A 15,276-nucleotide genomic window follows, 5' to 3' on the forward strand; every position below is an offset into this window, starting at 1 on the left:
AAAGCCTTCGGTGCCCAGCATTCCTCCACCCGCACCGGACCAGCTGGACACCCTGGTGGACACAGACAAGCCATCCTCAGCCAAAACCTTTCATGAATGGCTCCCAGGTTTGGCCGAATACTTCGGGAATCCACAACCCGAAATAAAAAAAACAGAGGCGGGGGTCCTGGCTGAGGTCCTCACTCTACGCCCCGCGGCTAGAACGGGGATCCCAATGAAGGACGTTGTCACCTTGGCCAAAAACAGATGGTTTAAACCCCATTTGGCCCAACCTGTCAATCGGTGCCTGGATGCCATGTGTAGGCAATTGGAGGGGGATCCGCTCTTGCTATCGGCGCACCCTCAACCGCACTCTTCGGTGATCGTTACAGCCACAGTCGACCTCGGCCACCTAATCTTCGGAGCTTCTAGGCAGGGTTATGAGGATCTTGGAGGCTTATGGAACGGTTTATTCCAACGCCTCACTGCACCTTCAGCAATCCAACGCGAATGCCATGCTGGCAGCCATTAATTGGAGGCTTTGGTGGGAAATGGCGGACTTCCTTCCAGAACTTCCGGTACAGAGCCAGGCATGTCAAGACCGGCCTGGCAGAAGCTAAAATGGTGGCCCAGAATGACATGGAGGCCACCCTGGTGCACATTGACACCTCAGGCCATGCCATCTGCATCGCCATTGACATGAGAAGGACTGCCTGTCCACGAGCTACCAAGTTCAACCCGGACATCCAGGAACGTATATTGGACCTTCCATTAGGGTGTGGCGTCCTCTTTCGTTCAACCACCGATGAGGAGGTAGATGAGAAAAACAGCAGCTCCCAAACTGCAAAGTATTTATCCCCACGAAGACCACGCCCAAGGCCTACACCCTGTCGCATCAACGCTCTGACAAGGAACGGGCCTTTGGCGGGTTGCAGGGCTTCCAGGAACAGAGGTCGAGACAGTCTGACCATTCTCTGAGTCAGCACCGGTGCAAACAGCAGAAGGGGTGGGGGGGGGGGCAAGGGCTTCTTTCAGTCCCTCTCCTCTGCCCCAGCCTCAGGGGAAAAGAAGGCATGACGCGCCCCTTCGGATCCACGTATCTCCGGTGGAGGGGTAGGCATGCCCTTCATGCACAGTCTTGGCGGCAAAGGTTCCCGGACCCCTGGATTCTATCTGTAGTGTCCACAGGTTACCTGCTACCAATCCCTCCCTCTCCTCCACTGCCACAGATTGCGACAACTGTTGGCGGAAAATTGTTTGCTTGTAGAGAGCCAGGCAGTGGAAGAAGTCCCAGCCTCACAGTGAGGCTTGGGTTTCTACTCTAGGATTTTGCCATACAAAAGAAGCACCAGGCTGGCCTGAGAGTTGTTGGACCTTTCCACCCTGAACCTCTCCCTCCCTCTTTACAAATTCAAGATGGTTACGCCAGCGCTGATTGCGGAGACACTGTGCAGAGGAGACTGGATGTGCTCCATGGATCTGAAGAAAGTGTATCTACACGTCCCAATTTGGCAGCCTCATCGGTCCTTTCTACGGTTCAGGATCATGGGCTTCAACTTCCAATACAAGGTTTACCCTTTGGCCTCAACTCAGCCCCCAGGGTCTTAACCAGACTTAGGAATTTAGTGGCAGCCCTTCTCAGGGCCCAAGGTCACCAGGTCTACCCGTACCTGGACGACTGGCTCGTCAAGGCGAGATTCCCGGAGGCGGTACACCACACTTCTCCGCCCTTATGAACACATTCCACAAACTGGGATTTTCCATCAATCTCAAGAAGTCTCGGCTGCAGCCTACGCAGAGCCTGACTTTTCTGGGCCTCATCTGGGACACGAGCTCCGGGAGAGTTTTCCACTCGTAGGACAAGATCACAGCCATTAAGAGGGCCACAGGTTGTTTTCTCAGCAGAGAGGTGACCTCCGCCTGGTGGTACCAGCATCTATTGGGTTTCATGGCGGCTTTCTTACTGGCAGTACCTCACACGAGGCTCAACATGAGATTGCAGCTGCACTTCGCAGCCTCATGGAATCGGGAGCAGGGCTCCCAAGCGGAGCTTGTCAGCATTCCTCCCTTTTTCCACCATGGGCCTCTTCTGGTGGTACAGGGTTTTAAGCCTTGCTAAAGTGCATCGTGGAACATCCAGGTTCTATATAATCCTATGTATATAAGGTCAATTTAGGCTCTAGGAATGGAACCTGCCTGTGCTGAGCTCCATTTGTATTGTGATTAGGAGGATCGCAAGATCACAGGAGCGGTTTTTGGGGTTTAGCCTGGACCCCAGCTTGGTAAGTAGGAAAAAAGTCTTTTTACTCCCTGGTTATCTTGCTAGAGTTTTCTGAAATAATTGCTTATAACACTTTGGTTGATACGAAGCAATTCGTTTTTTATTAGTGATTTTCTGAGTGGTTTTTTTGAAAAACAATTGAGAGTTTTTAGAAACACTGTTAAGACTTGGTGTGCAAGTTCGGTCAGCCGACGCGTGTTTCGCCCCGGGGGGGTCTTTCTCAAGGCATGTGTGAACTGCTGTATGCCCTCATTGGCATACGGCCGTACAGAGCTACCCAGGACGCTCAACACAGAACCAAGGGCCCAACAGGAGCCAAGACTGACCCAAGGACAGCCTTCAGTTTATACCAGGACCCCAATGAGGGCATACAGCAGTTCACACATGCCTTGAGAAAGACCCCCCAGGTCAAAACACGTGTCGGCTGACCGAACTTGCACACCAAGTCCTAACAGTGTTTCTAAAAACTCAATTGTTTTTCAAAAAAACCACTCAGAAAATCACTAATAAACAAATTGCTTCATATCAACCAAAGTGTTATAAGCAATTATTTTAGAAAACTCTAGCAAGATAACCAGGGAGTAAAAAGACTTTTTTCCTACTCCTATATATATTCATTGGCGCATCGCCACAATCTATTCACTGCGTAGCCAGCCTTAAGATCACTTTGTGTACTTGTGTTACTGAATCTGTACAAGTGTAAAATGACTTTGCATTTTCGTCAGCGTTTGCTTGCATGAGCATCTTCATCTTGAGCCTGAAATGTTTCTCATCCTTGACACCTCCTCTTCAGATCTTATAGAATGTTTCTTTCGTCGGATCTCTTTTCAGTGCGTGGCCGTTCTGCTTCGCATGACGTCACCAGTCTGCTTTCTCACTCGCTTTCTCTCTTCTTCCGGGACTCTGTCCAGAAGAGCACTATTTCTTTGTGAATGCATATAGGGTTTTCTCAGTGGATACCTTGTTTCAAGAGTTCATTGCGGTATAGGCATCCTCACTGGTACTGCACGTGTCACAATTTCCGGTTCCCAACATATAGGCAACATGGGGGCGGAGCTCTTGATAGGGACATTTGGCTCCTCCTCTACATAGCAGCCAGCATGTGGGAGTGGGCCCTGGAGAACATCTACTCAAATGCAATCCACCTACTGGGGGAGTCCAACTTTGAGGTGGGCAGGCTCAGTAGACTGGGGGCAAACAATTACGAATGGCAATTGAATGATCACGTCCTGCTGGGATCTTCAGCAGATGGGGGCATCCTCGGGTGGATCTTTTTGCCACCTGGTAAAACCAGAAGTGCCTGCAGTTCACGTCTTGTCAGGGCCCTGGCTCCCTGGGCGACACGTTCCAGATATAGTGGAACAGCATATTCATTTCCTTCCACTCCCCCGTTTCACAGGGTGAAATGTAAGATCAGAGAATCATGTAACCTCAGCATCATTCTGATGGCTCCTTGGTGGCCGGCCAGACCATGATTCTTGGAGCTGCTCAGCCTCTCAGACAAGCCTCCCATTCACCTGCCATTGGGCCCATCTCACCTGTCGCAGCAGGGGGCAGGGTCATCCGCTCCACCCTGCTGGAATAAGCCCCCGCGGTGTGGTTCATGAGCAGGTCACACTAAAGGATCTGCGGCAATCAAAGGCTAACCTAGGCATCATTCAGGGCGCTAGGAGCGATGCTACTAGGAGCCAATACAAAAGCAAATGGGCTAGGTTTTGCCACTGGGTGGAATCAAAGGAGATTGACCCGCTTACTTGCACATTGGGCAGTGTGCTATCCTTCTCTGCACGCCTTGCAGACTCAGGAGTGCAAATAGACACATGCCGTACCTACCTGGCGGCCATAGGAGCCTACCGGAACTCAGAGGAGGAAGTCTTCTCTTCCTCCAACCTGGTGGTTAAGTGACATCTGGCGGGTCTCACCAGGCTTTACCCGCCTATCAAGAAACCACATCCGGTGTGGGACCTCAACGTAGTGTTAGGCGCCCTGGCACACAAACCTTTTCGAACCAATGGTGTCCCCGGACATCAGGCTGGTCACCATTAAAACGGCTCTCTTGGTGGGTCTTGTGTCTGCACGTAGAGTTGGCGAAATCTAGGCACTGGTAGCTTCAGAACCGTACACTACTTTTCAGAGATCAGGTGTTTCTGAGAAAGAATCCTGCGTTCTTACCAAAATTAGTCTCTTCTTTCTATCTAAATGAGGAGATGGTGTTACCTACTTTCTTTGCAAATCCTAAGGACGATGCTCAAAGGGTCTTGCACTGTCTGGATGTCAGGTGTGCTCTGAAATTCTATCTGGACAGGGCCAAGAGCTTCCACAAGTCGGACGCTCTTTGTCACCTTCTGAGGGGTCAAGGCCTCTATAGCAAGGTGGATGGTTTCGGCCATCAAGGAGGCCTGGGGGGTGCGGGGGCAGCGCAAACCACTCCCAGCAATTATGCATGTCCACGCTGTCAGAGCCCAAGGCCATGGCGCTCGCATTCCAGAGACGTGTCCCGTGGCAGGTAATCAGGAGGGCGGCCACGTGGGTCCCTCCTTCGGCCTTCTGCAAGCACTACGGTTTGGATGCCGGCTCTAGCTTAGGCGCGGCTTTCGGACAGGCAGTACTAAGGAACTTGTTTTCTTCAGTAGGGTCACCTCTCCACTCTAGGGCCACATTCAGTTGTAGTTGCCCCTGCAGTATGGAGGAAAGGGGACGCGACGTAGGAGTAATTAGAAGTTAGTCACTGTAGTGACTAGCATACTTTTAGTCCATAGTCCCTTTTCCTCCATGCGCCCACCCACCCCCCACCCTAATGAAACTGGTGTCATTAGGCAATGGTAATACTGTTGACGCATCAATGGGGACTGAGGAGTGGCGCATGCTCCCAGGGCCGCACCCCTGCACGCCTCTAAATTTAAAGAAGGATTTTCTGGTGAGAAAGGTTCAGTCTCTTGTCCATGCAGTATGGAGGAAAGGGGACTATGGACTAGGAGTACGTTGGTCACTACGGTGAGTAACTTATCATTTTTAACACAGCCATTATAAGATTCCTCTTCCTTTGGCAGTTAGACCCTTGATATCCAAGTAAACTACTTTAACCATCAAGGATGACCATGTGGCACATGGCTACAAGAGTAGGCGATAACCCACCTAGCATAGTATTTTTATTTTGAGGATGTACCCCATTGAGCATTGTGGTGTTTGAAACAGTGGGTACCCCTGGGTGATCAATGCCTTAGACCCAAAGTGTAGAAAAAGGAATAGAGTAACTTGGGTAGAATCTGTGATACCATAAAGCGATATGAACTTTCTTTTACATAACAATGGAAAACCCTACTTCCTTCTCTGGCCAATGATTATGAAATTGTATGCTGCACCCTCCACCCCCTTGCCGTCCCTTCAAATGGTCACTGTTTGAACAATGTCAAGCCAACCCAAGAAAATATTTCAACAGTTTGCAGCCCATTGGCGAGATTCTCTCCTTGTCTCTGTTTGAGACTGTGGCAACTTTAGACTATTTTGATGTAGATGCTGATGCACATGCCATGCACTAGGGGAGGAACGATAGCTCAGGGTCAACACGTTTGTCTTGGAAGCAAGACAGCGCAGCGCAACACAGGTTCGAATCCCGATCCTGCGCTTAGAAACCACAAGCTGGTATTAAGCGCGTTATAAATGAACAATAAAATAAAAACAAATAGGTCACGTTTGTTGGGCTGGATGTCAGAGCAAATCACCACTGCTTTCTTGTGAATATCAGTATGGTTATTCTGCCAGAGAAGGATTTTTAAGTTGAATCATCAGTGGGTTATTTGGAACCACCGTTTGTTGGTTCTAGGGCACCTTTAATATTTCGTTCAAATAGAAGTGTCTAAAATTACTGAAAGAGTTGAATACAAGCACCCTTAATGGAGGTATCCCTGTTTTTCTTTATTTCAGTTAGCAGCGTTTTTTTAAAGAAATGAGTTTCTGTGAAGATATCTGGGGTAAAATCATTTTCTGCTTATAGACCGCAAATAATCAGAACGCAATATAGTTGGACTGATTAAATTAATCCATCATGATCCCAAATTGCAATAATTTCTTATACATATTTCTCCATTATGTTTTTGGATACACTTTGTGGAGTGCCTTGGATTCTAATATTGCACCAAGAGCAGTTTTCTCCTTGATCCTTGTTTTGATATGGCACTGTATTTTGCTTCTAGTTCATTCGCGCTGCCGTTCAGCTGGCTATCATCGTCTAGTAGCAGTTATTTTCCAACTCGCAAGCTTGGCGTTAAGATTGCTGAGATTTTTCTGTCACCGAGGGAATTTTCTGATGTCGTCCTGAACAGTATTTCTTGTTTGTCCCAGAGGAGGACCTCTAAATAAGCATATGTGGCTGGGCACCTTTCTGTGATGTAATTCTCCCGACAGAGGTGAATGCTGGGAGCCTCCTATTGATTTGATGTTTTTATCAGTATACCTAATTGTTTTTTTGCTTTTGGTGGGTGTTGGTGAATGAAGCCCTGTTGCCAAGAATGGCATATTCAGCTTTGAGTGCTCTGCATGCTCTGGTGTGCGCCAAGCCGACACAGCTGTCACACCTGAATTTCTTTATTCAATGCTTGTGGTGGGCTAGCATTTGAGGTGTTTAAACTTGCTGCCTGGCCAGGAAGGATGGGAGGGGGTGTCTAATGGACGTTTTGACCCTTTTTTCTTGTCTGCTGGCAAGAAAACCCACTCCCACTCCTGTCTTGTCTCCTCTGAGAAAGAGGAAGCGTACAGGTGATATGTCTGCTAATCACGTACCAACGTTTTAGGGGTCACATGGGAGAACTGTGGCATCAGTTTACAGTACCTTTGTGCCTCCTCACAGCTGCAGCCAGAACATTCTTGAAATTGGAGCCAGAACTGGGCAGCACCCATTGGATCCGGGCCATACAGGCACCACTCCGCAGCTTTTCTGAACTTAATTAAACTGGCACTGTGAATACTGGGGGCTACACAAATCAAATGGATAAAATAGTTGTGCTTTCATTTGGTCCTCGGACAGTAGCTCTGTGATCTTTGAATCACTGTTCCATAAACTAGAGTCCCGCTGGTCCCTGACACCCTTTTTTGTGTTGCTAAACCTGCTGCATTTATCAAAACTTTAGTATTCTAAGACCTCAAATTCTGCACATACTCTGAAAAACAGATATTACTCTGACTAGACAAATACCCAGTGCACCTTCAACAGCTTAATGTCTGGCATGACTGCAGTAAACAACTGAATTAAGTCCAAATGACAAATGTAATGCCTCAAACCGAGGCAAAGATCTGTGGCTAATCCAAGTCTATACTGGACCACTCCAGCTGGCCATTAGCGCTAGGTCCCACAACTGTTTTCTTTGGCTGCAACATATGGATTATGATTGACTAACATACCATGAGCCTCCAGTTTAGAGAATCAACCAATCCTCCTTTGTACAGGTTACTTTGGTGGTGAAAAGAAAAACATAAAGGAGCCTGGATCCAGAGTACCATTCTAAATGTCTACATGACTACAAGAACTGACTTCTGCAACACAGTTTAAGACTTCCTAAGGAAAGCCTGTCAAACTGCAGATAATGCATAATATGGTGCAAGAACAATTTTGACAGTCCCAAAAGAATTTAACCTGGATGCCTATTAGCAACATCAAATGTGATTCCAAGCCTTGCACACAGAGCTTTGCATCGGGTGAGGGCCTAGATTTTGTATCAACACATTTAAACCTTGTCACTCGGAGACAAACCTCTAATTGTACAGCCAACAACTTCTAACCATACCAAAAAGGAGTGGATGGCCATGATTCTACTGCAGCCTACTACGCACGAGTTCCTTTGCTCAGTGCATCCATGACATTTTATCTTTCTTTTGTATATTCTTGACTCATTCTGCTCACTCATTGGCCTTTACCCAGCACCCATTAAGTGCTGACCCTGACTTCCAACTATTGTCTGATGGGCCATCAGGCAAAAAAGACAGCTAAATTGGACAACGGGCAGGGAGCAGGAAAAGGAGACCTCTACTTTGTTCATGACCACTCCCCACTCTCATCCATCTTTGAGGACTTCAAGGTATTTTACCACTCCCTACATATTCATCATTGATGTTTTTCTTCCACTCAGTCTATCGATCTTCTTGACTGTCTTACATCTATCCATTACTGACTGTCTTCAAGCTGGCTGAACTGAGAGAAAAAAAAATCTTATTTGCACCTGGGTAACATATTAAACTCATGCTTCTTCTCTGTCTTTTAGACCAGATATCCTCTCCTCTGTTCAATTGAGGAACTTTGGAGTATAGTTTGGCTCTGGTATGACACTACTCTACTACAAGGTGGTGAAAAGCGCCTGTCCATCATGGCAGCTCGCCTCATCCAGCTGTTCTTTACGTCCCAATTCGATCATACAAACTACCTTTATTTAAAGGGGAGAGGGCTAACTTCCAAAGCATGCCATCATGAAATTGCAAGATTTAAAATTCTGCAATTGCTCATGTCTTGCGTCTCCCACTAAATTGCATCACAACAATGAGCAGATCCTTAAACTGGTAACCTGTAGTGAATGGAATTATATTGATGTGCACTATGCACAGAAGGCTACTTAAAACTGCCCTCTTTCTGATCTCAACTGATGCTACTATCCCCTTCTCTTGTATGCTGTTTCTCTAGCTCTGGTGTCCATTTAACTAACTTTCTCTTGGAGGCAGATTGTGTCGTCTGACATTTTGGAATAGTTGGTCCCCTACACTGAGGATTGACCCCAATCACATTCCTGCCTGCACCCACTTTAAAACATGCCCTTTTAACTAGTAGGCCTGTCTTCTCTTTTAACCAGTGCATCAGTATTTAGGTTTATTGTACAGTGAGAATCTGTGCCAACAGACTATTTACTTTGTAATGTGCACTTTGAAAATGTTTCAATCCATATTGGAAAAAGTACAACCTAAGGAGCCTCCACATCCTGTGATGTGTGTGATGGATTTTGTAACCCGCCATGGAGAACTTGCTAACTCCATATTTTCTCTGACAACTGTCTTCTTTTCCTTAAGCCCCCCCGTGCAGATTTATTGATCGTGTTGGCAGCAGTGAAGCAATTTTTATCCTCCTGTGATGAAGATTCTTCTGAAAACAAATGTAATTGTAAGTTAAACCCTGTATTAAATGTGTCTAAATAAGTGTGTATCTCCTTCAGGCTTATTGTAAGTAAGGACTTGTTGTTGTACTTGGAGCTAATTTGGGAAGAGAATTGCTTATTCCTTTTTTAAATTTTGTCGTCTTAATCTTTTTCCCACAAAACTATATACATGCACGTACCATACCATTTATCTTGTAAACCTTGCGCACTGCAGAATAATTCTCCCTTTGTGCCCTGCTAGTGATTCAAATCTTATACTGTTGTGACTTCAAATGTGAGGCAGACAACTTTGTGAAGGTTTTTCAAAAGATGCCATTTTATTAACTCAAGGTTGGTTAAAGGCCTCACTATCCCTACCCTGACGAGGATTTCCATGCCTTAAAATAACTAAAGGAAACACTCTAACAAAAGGTTTCTGTCCCTCACACTTGTACATACAACAACTCAACGCAATATATGGCAGTTCAAAAGCAACAAATATAACCAATAAGTTAACAGTATGATGACTGTCTCTCATAATCTGGGTGCATTCCCCTTACCCAGATTCAAGCAAGATTCTGTTCAACAGTTCCAAAGGAATAAGGACATCCTGTCTTGTAACAAAGTTCCAATGCAGTTCTTTGGTTTCTAGCTTGCAACAAAAGTTCCAACACTTAGAATTGTTCAACAAGGTTTCTTTCTCTTCCACCTGTGATATTAAGAACTCCAACAACCTTCTTCGCATAAACCGATAACAATTCCTTAGTTCATCGGGAATAATATACATTCTTTGTCGGATGCTTCTGCAACAACATAATTTTTTTGAAAGTGTTAAACACTTTGCAGCAATTTATACAACACTTGCTTGTGCCATGAGTTTGTCAAGATGATACGTTAATATTTCACTATAGCATATCGGTGATTCTACCACTTCTTCTTTACGACTTGCAATAATGCTCCAAAGTACTTCAACTTCCACCTGGTTTACTTCCATGCCAGGCCCTGTACTTGAACGCTTTCTATTCTGGTGTACTCTCCTTCCAGAACTGAATAAAGTGCCACAAACACCTCTAACCTGTGTACACTCTTGCCAGGCCAGGAAATCTACGAACTAAAAGTACTTCTGTGGCAAAGATCAGCTCACAACAACTTAGCAATATCTCTTGCTTCACAACACCACATTTAATAATTTCTTTAGGGAAAACAAGATTTACATTGGTGCTGTTTCTTGTACATTTGTGATTTTCACACTCTGCAAGTTATGCTCCACTTTATCTGAATAGCCTTTACCAGAAGAGCAGCCTTCTTGCCACTCTTGTTCCCCACTTCTTCATTAACCAAACACTGACAATTATTATCTATATCTTTGGCTTTCGCCATGTGGGTTTAAACCAGTTCTATGTCCCGACTGGAGGCTCACATTATGCTTCTTTCTTTAATTCAACAATAAAAAAGCTCAGCAGCAAGATATTTGTGCACCCAAAATGTGCCATGAGTAATGTGCATAAAACAGGTGTACTAAATATATAATAACATAGTAATATAGTAGTAACATCATAACATAAAACTAAGTCTTTGAAGGAACTGCATTTCCCAGGGAACTTTGTTCTGGTTCATTTAGAGGCCACCAACGTGTGACCTAGTCCTCCAATGGTGTCCAGATCCCCTCCATAAACAGTCCTAAACATGTCACTTCCTCTTTGCTGCTCACAGCAAGAGATAAGTACATTATGTTTAGCACTGGTTATATCAGGGTTATGATTTCCATGTACCGTATTAAAACTATTGGCTTCATTAGCATATTATATGTAAATGTTTAGATGGCGCGCAAGCTTTATTTTTTGAATTATCCTCTTCTGAGGAGATCGTTTTTTCAACACTGTTAGCCCGACACAAGCTGCCTTCTGCTGGCGTCGGAGACTACGTTAATAGAAGCATTTGTATTCTTACCTTCCTTACGCTTCAATTGCGCGCAACCGGACTTCCCCAGTCCTCCACTTCTAACGCACAGGCTCGGAAAGGCCTCTGTGTTCTCATAACGAAGCCGCGGAGGCTCGCCTCCACCACTCTCACCCTCCGGTTTCTCTCGCCAGCACGGAGAGGCCTAAGCGGCTTCTCAGAAGACCGCTAAGTCACCCGCGGACTGCCAGGGGAGCCCCTGCTCTTCTTGGTCTTCTTTCCTTTTCTTTACTCCGGCGCTCGAGCGCGCATGACCGTAACGGTCATAGCAGCTCGAGCGCCGGAATACTTCTGTGGTGATTTAAGGAATTTCCTTTCCATTTTGAGTTTTCCCTCGCAATCAGGAGCGAGTGCTCATGCGAGCAACTTTTGACTATTAACACTGAAATTAGCATATTTTAAAAAAAATTTTAAAAAGAGAAGGAAAACTCCTGTTCAGCAACCCTTAAGGGGATATTGATAATAACACAAGCTGAACTGACAAGCTGGGCTAGAGAAGGCGTTCAGAAGCCCAGAGGAAAATATTTTAAAAAAAAAAAAAACTTTAAGGGTGCTTTAAGAAATATCATGGCAGCGCAGTACTCCCCTCATTCAGAACAAGCCTGGCCTGAATGTGAGGAAGATGCATGCTACATTGATGAAGTGGCTATGGCAAACAGCATACAGAAAGTGCTGGTTTCCTCAGTTGAGCACAGCATTAAAAAAGCTGATATGCTCCTACCCATGCAAAACCGCCTAGATACGATGGAGGAGCGCCTAAGAGCAAAATCACCGCCAGGTAGGAAAAAGACCCAGAAAAGAAAGCACCTTGATGAAGGGAATGGATCCCGGCTTGCAAGAGCAGAAGCTCTACGATGCCCCCCTCCCGCACACCCACCCCCGAGCCAGCCAAGTAATGCCACAGCTGCCGTCTCGGACGCCTTCTCCAGGCTGAAACAAGCCTTTATGAACAGGAAGGTAACCCCTTCCCACAAGCCCTCATACCCCGAGGAGAAGAAAATAGGGCAAATAGACCCTCAAGCACGGAGGGATATGGACAGGGCATGTTAGATGATCAGAATAGGGGCGTATATGACGCTGATCTTTCCCACTCTTCATCTGAAGAAGAGTTTCAGATGGAGGGTTCAAAACCCTCAGGTTCAGGGATTGTGGCAGACCCCATCCCTAAGGACACAACCGGGAACAAGCCTCTTGCAGAAGGGATTTTCACCCCGGAAGACTTGATGCATCCCAGGTCCACTGACTGGGAACCTTCTTCAAAGACATAAAGTTATATTCACCTCAGGCTGCGCAAGCCACTTGATAAGGAAGTCAGGGCCAGACTTCATGCTGAATGCCCACGACCAGACATTGCGGACAAAGTAGCTCTGACTCCAGAGCTTGATTCTAAAATGATCACCTTTCTAGGTAAAAACGTCAAAGACCCTAAAAAGGGTATTGATCGCGCCTGGAAGTCCTGCCGTGACAAAGTACTGGACGTGACGGGTCCACTGGCCAAAATCTCAGATCTTGCGGAAGCAGCCATTAGCTCCTCGGAACCCATTGACCCAGTAATACTGTCTGGTTGGGTTCAGAGAGCTATTTGCCTCTTGGGAAACGCCAGTTGTGCTATTTCAACAGAGCGTCGGAAAGGCATCCTATACAAAATAGACGCCAAACTGTCTGAATTGGCAGACAGAGAATCTGGTTCAACTGCGCAAGGTTGCTTTTCGGAGATCCCTTTATGAAAGAGATGACAAAATTTGTTGGGACATTCACAGCTTTGGACAAAGCACAGGCTTCAATCAAGAGTATTTGCAACCAAGGTTTTCTCCAGAGCCGGACGAGGCAGAGGTCGCTCTTCTGGCTGTTATTTCTTCGACAAGAGACCTCAACAATCCAGAGGCCAGCATAACTCCTGGCAAGAACGCTCCGACACATTCTTCCCTTCGAGAGGTCGTGGAAGATGGCGTCCTTGGAGGAGAGTGGCTTGATACCCAGCGCAACAACAATCTACAGGTCAGTGTACTTATAGCAGCGCCAGCGCCACTAACACCTATATGAGGGAGGTTAATGATGTTTGTAAATGCTTGGGATACCTTATCGGGAGACGCCTGGGTAAGGGACACAGCTTGGGGTCTGCGCTTAGAGTTTTTCGAGCAACCCATCCAGATATGCCGCCCTACTCCCATAGTAATGTCTCAGACAGATCAAACCGCCTTAGACAGCGAAATACAGTCTTCATCAGAAGCAAACGATCCGCCCCTGCTCAGGTCAGGGAGGTTTCTTCAGTCCCATATTCCTGGTACGTAGGAAGGAAAAGGAACACCCAGTCATAAACCTCAGAGCTCTCAACAAGTTCATCGTTTACCACCATTTCAAAATGGAAGGTATATACATGCTCAAAGACCTCCTGAGACCGAACGATTGGTTTATGCTCCTAGATTTAAAAGACGGTTACCTCGCAGTGCCAATTCATCAGGCACACATACGTTACCTGAGATTTTCTTGGAGAATTTGAGATTGGGAGTTCACAAGCCTACCCTTCGGGCTCTCTTCAGCGCCTTGGGTTTTCACCGAGCTTTTGAGGCCTGTAGTAGCTCATTTAAGAGAACAAGGTGTACGTCTCATAATTTACCTAGACAACATAATTTTCATGGCCTACTCACAAGAACTAGTTTAGCAACAGACCAGACTAGCAATAAGCTTGCTAAACAGCCTCGGTTTTCTCATAAACTGGGAAAAGTCAGTTCTTCTTCATCCAAGAATATGGAGGTTCTGGGGTTCGTAGTGGACACTCAGAATTCTCAACTTCTCCCATCGGCCAAGATTTTCTCTACCAAAAGAGAAATACGCAGGCTCTTACAGAACAACATGTTCGAGGGGATTGGGTCCTCCGACGTATTCCATATCTATGACATGTAATCACCACAGCTGTGCTGCTTCGGAAACTTTTTTCGGCTCCTGCGTCGATGCGCCGTCGTCGAGGGCCTCCTCCGACGTCCGACGTCATCCGATGTGATAAGTAGGACGCACGACGCCCGTAGCCTCAGTTCCGTTTTTTCCGCGAACGTGTTGCTTCGTGATTCTCGGTTCACGCCTCGACTATTTGGAGTTCTGTTCTTCTCGGTTCTTCGAACCTGTTCGTTTTGTGCAAATCCTTCGTGTGAAGATGTCTTCTACTTCGTCTTCGACCCCGCGTCCGGGTTTCAGGAAGTGCGGGGAGTGTGGGTCCAAGATGTCGGTGACGGACTCGCACGACGCCTGCCTCTGGTGCCTCGGGGAGGCCCACGACACGGATGACTGTATCGACTGCCAGTCGCTCACGTCCAAAGCCTTACGCGAACGTAAGAAGAAGTTGTCGGTAGGTCGGGTGTCCAAGCCCAGGAAGTTGAAGTCTGCGGGGCTTTCGACGGATGATTCGAGGGGTGACTCTCCGCGTCATCGTCGGAAGTCTCGTGGGTCTCCTTCTAGGAGTCGGTCTCGCCACTCCTCAGCCTCTTCGAGGCGTTCTCGGAAGCGCCGACACCGGTCGTCTTCCAGGTCCTCCTCGGAGGACTCTGCCCGGCACGTCGCTTACCCCACCAGCCGTGCGACGCCGGAGGAATGGGCTTCCTTCGGGAAGAAAATGCTGGCGATTCTTGAGTCGCAGGGTACTAAGCCGTCCGCGCCCCCGAGTGGGGTCGGTCGTGTGAGGTCGAGAGACGCCGCTCGCATGAGTGGTCGGCACGAGTCACGGGAGAGGTCCCGTTCGGACAAGGAGACTCGTTCTCGCCGTACCCGTTCCAGGTCCCGGTCCTCGACGCGTTCGAGACCGTGTGCACCTGTGAAGTCTTCAAGGAAGACATCGACGTCTGAGGCGTCGAGGGCGTCGACAGGCTTTCTCGGGGCTCCGGCTTCGAGGCAGTCGTCGAAGCCGTCGACGCTCGGGTCGTCGAGGGACGCGCTCGGGGCTCCGGCCTCGAA

The 15,276-nt window shown here is 47.2% G+C and overlaps 1 protein-coding gene and 1 long non-coding RNA gene across 4 annotated transcripts in view; both read left to right on the plus strand.

Moving 5' to 3' along the window:
• PSPC1 (paraspeckle component 1) overlaps nt 1–15,276 on the plus strand; it is a 998,435-nt gene that overhangs the window by 638,188 nt on the left and 344,971 nt on the right. The gene's annotated exons all lie outside the window — the stretch shown is intronic.
• LOC138528873 (uncharacterized) overlaps nt 6,424–15,276 on the plus strand; it is a 31,360-nt gene continuing 22,507 nt past the window's right edge. The window contains exon 1 of the long non-coding RNA XR_011284274.1: nt 6,424–9,398. This is a non-coding gene — a long non-coding RNA (uncharacterized lncRNA). The remainder of the gene's footprint in view (nt 9,399–15,276) is intronic.

This window comes from Ambystoma mexicanum, chromosome 7q, assembly GCF_040938575.1.
Source record: "Ambystoma mexicanum isolate Mex_15411 chromosome 7q, UKY_AmexF1_1, whole genome shotgun sequence".
Taxonomy (NCBI): Eukaryota; Metazoa; Chordata; class Amphibia; order Caudata; family Ambystomatidae; genus Ambystoma; species Ambystoma mexicanum.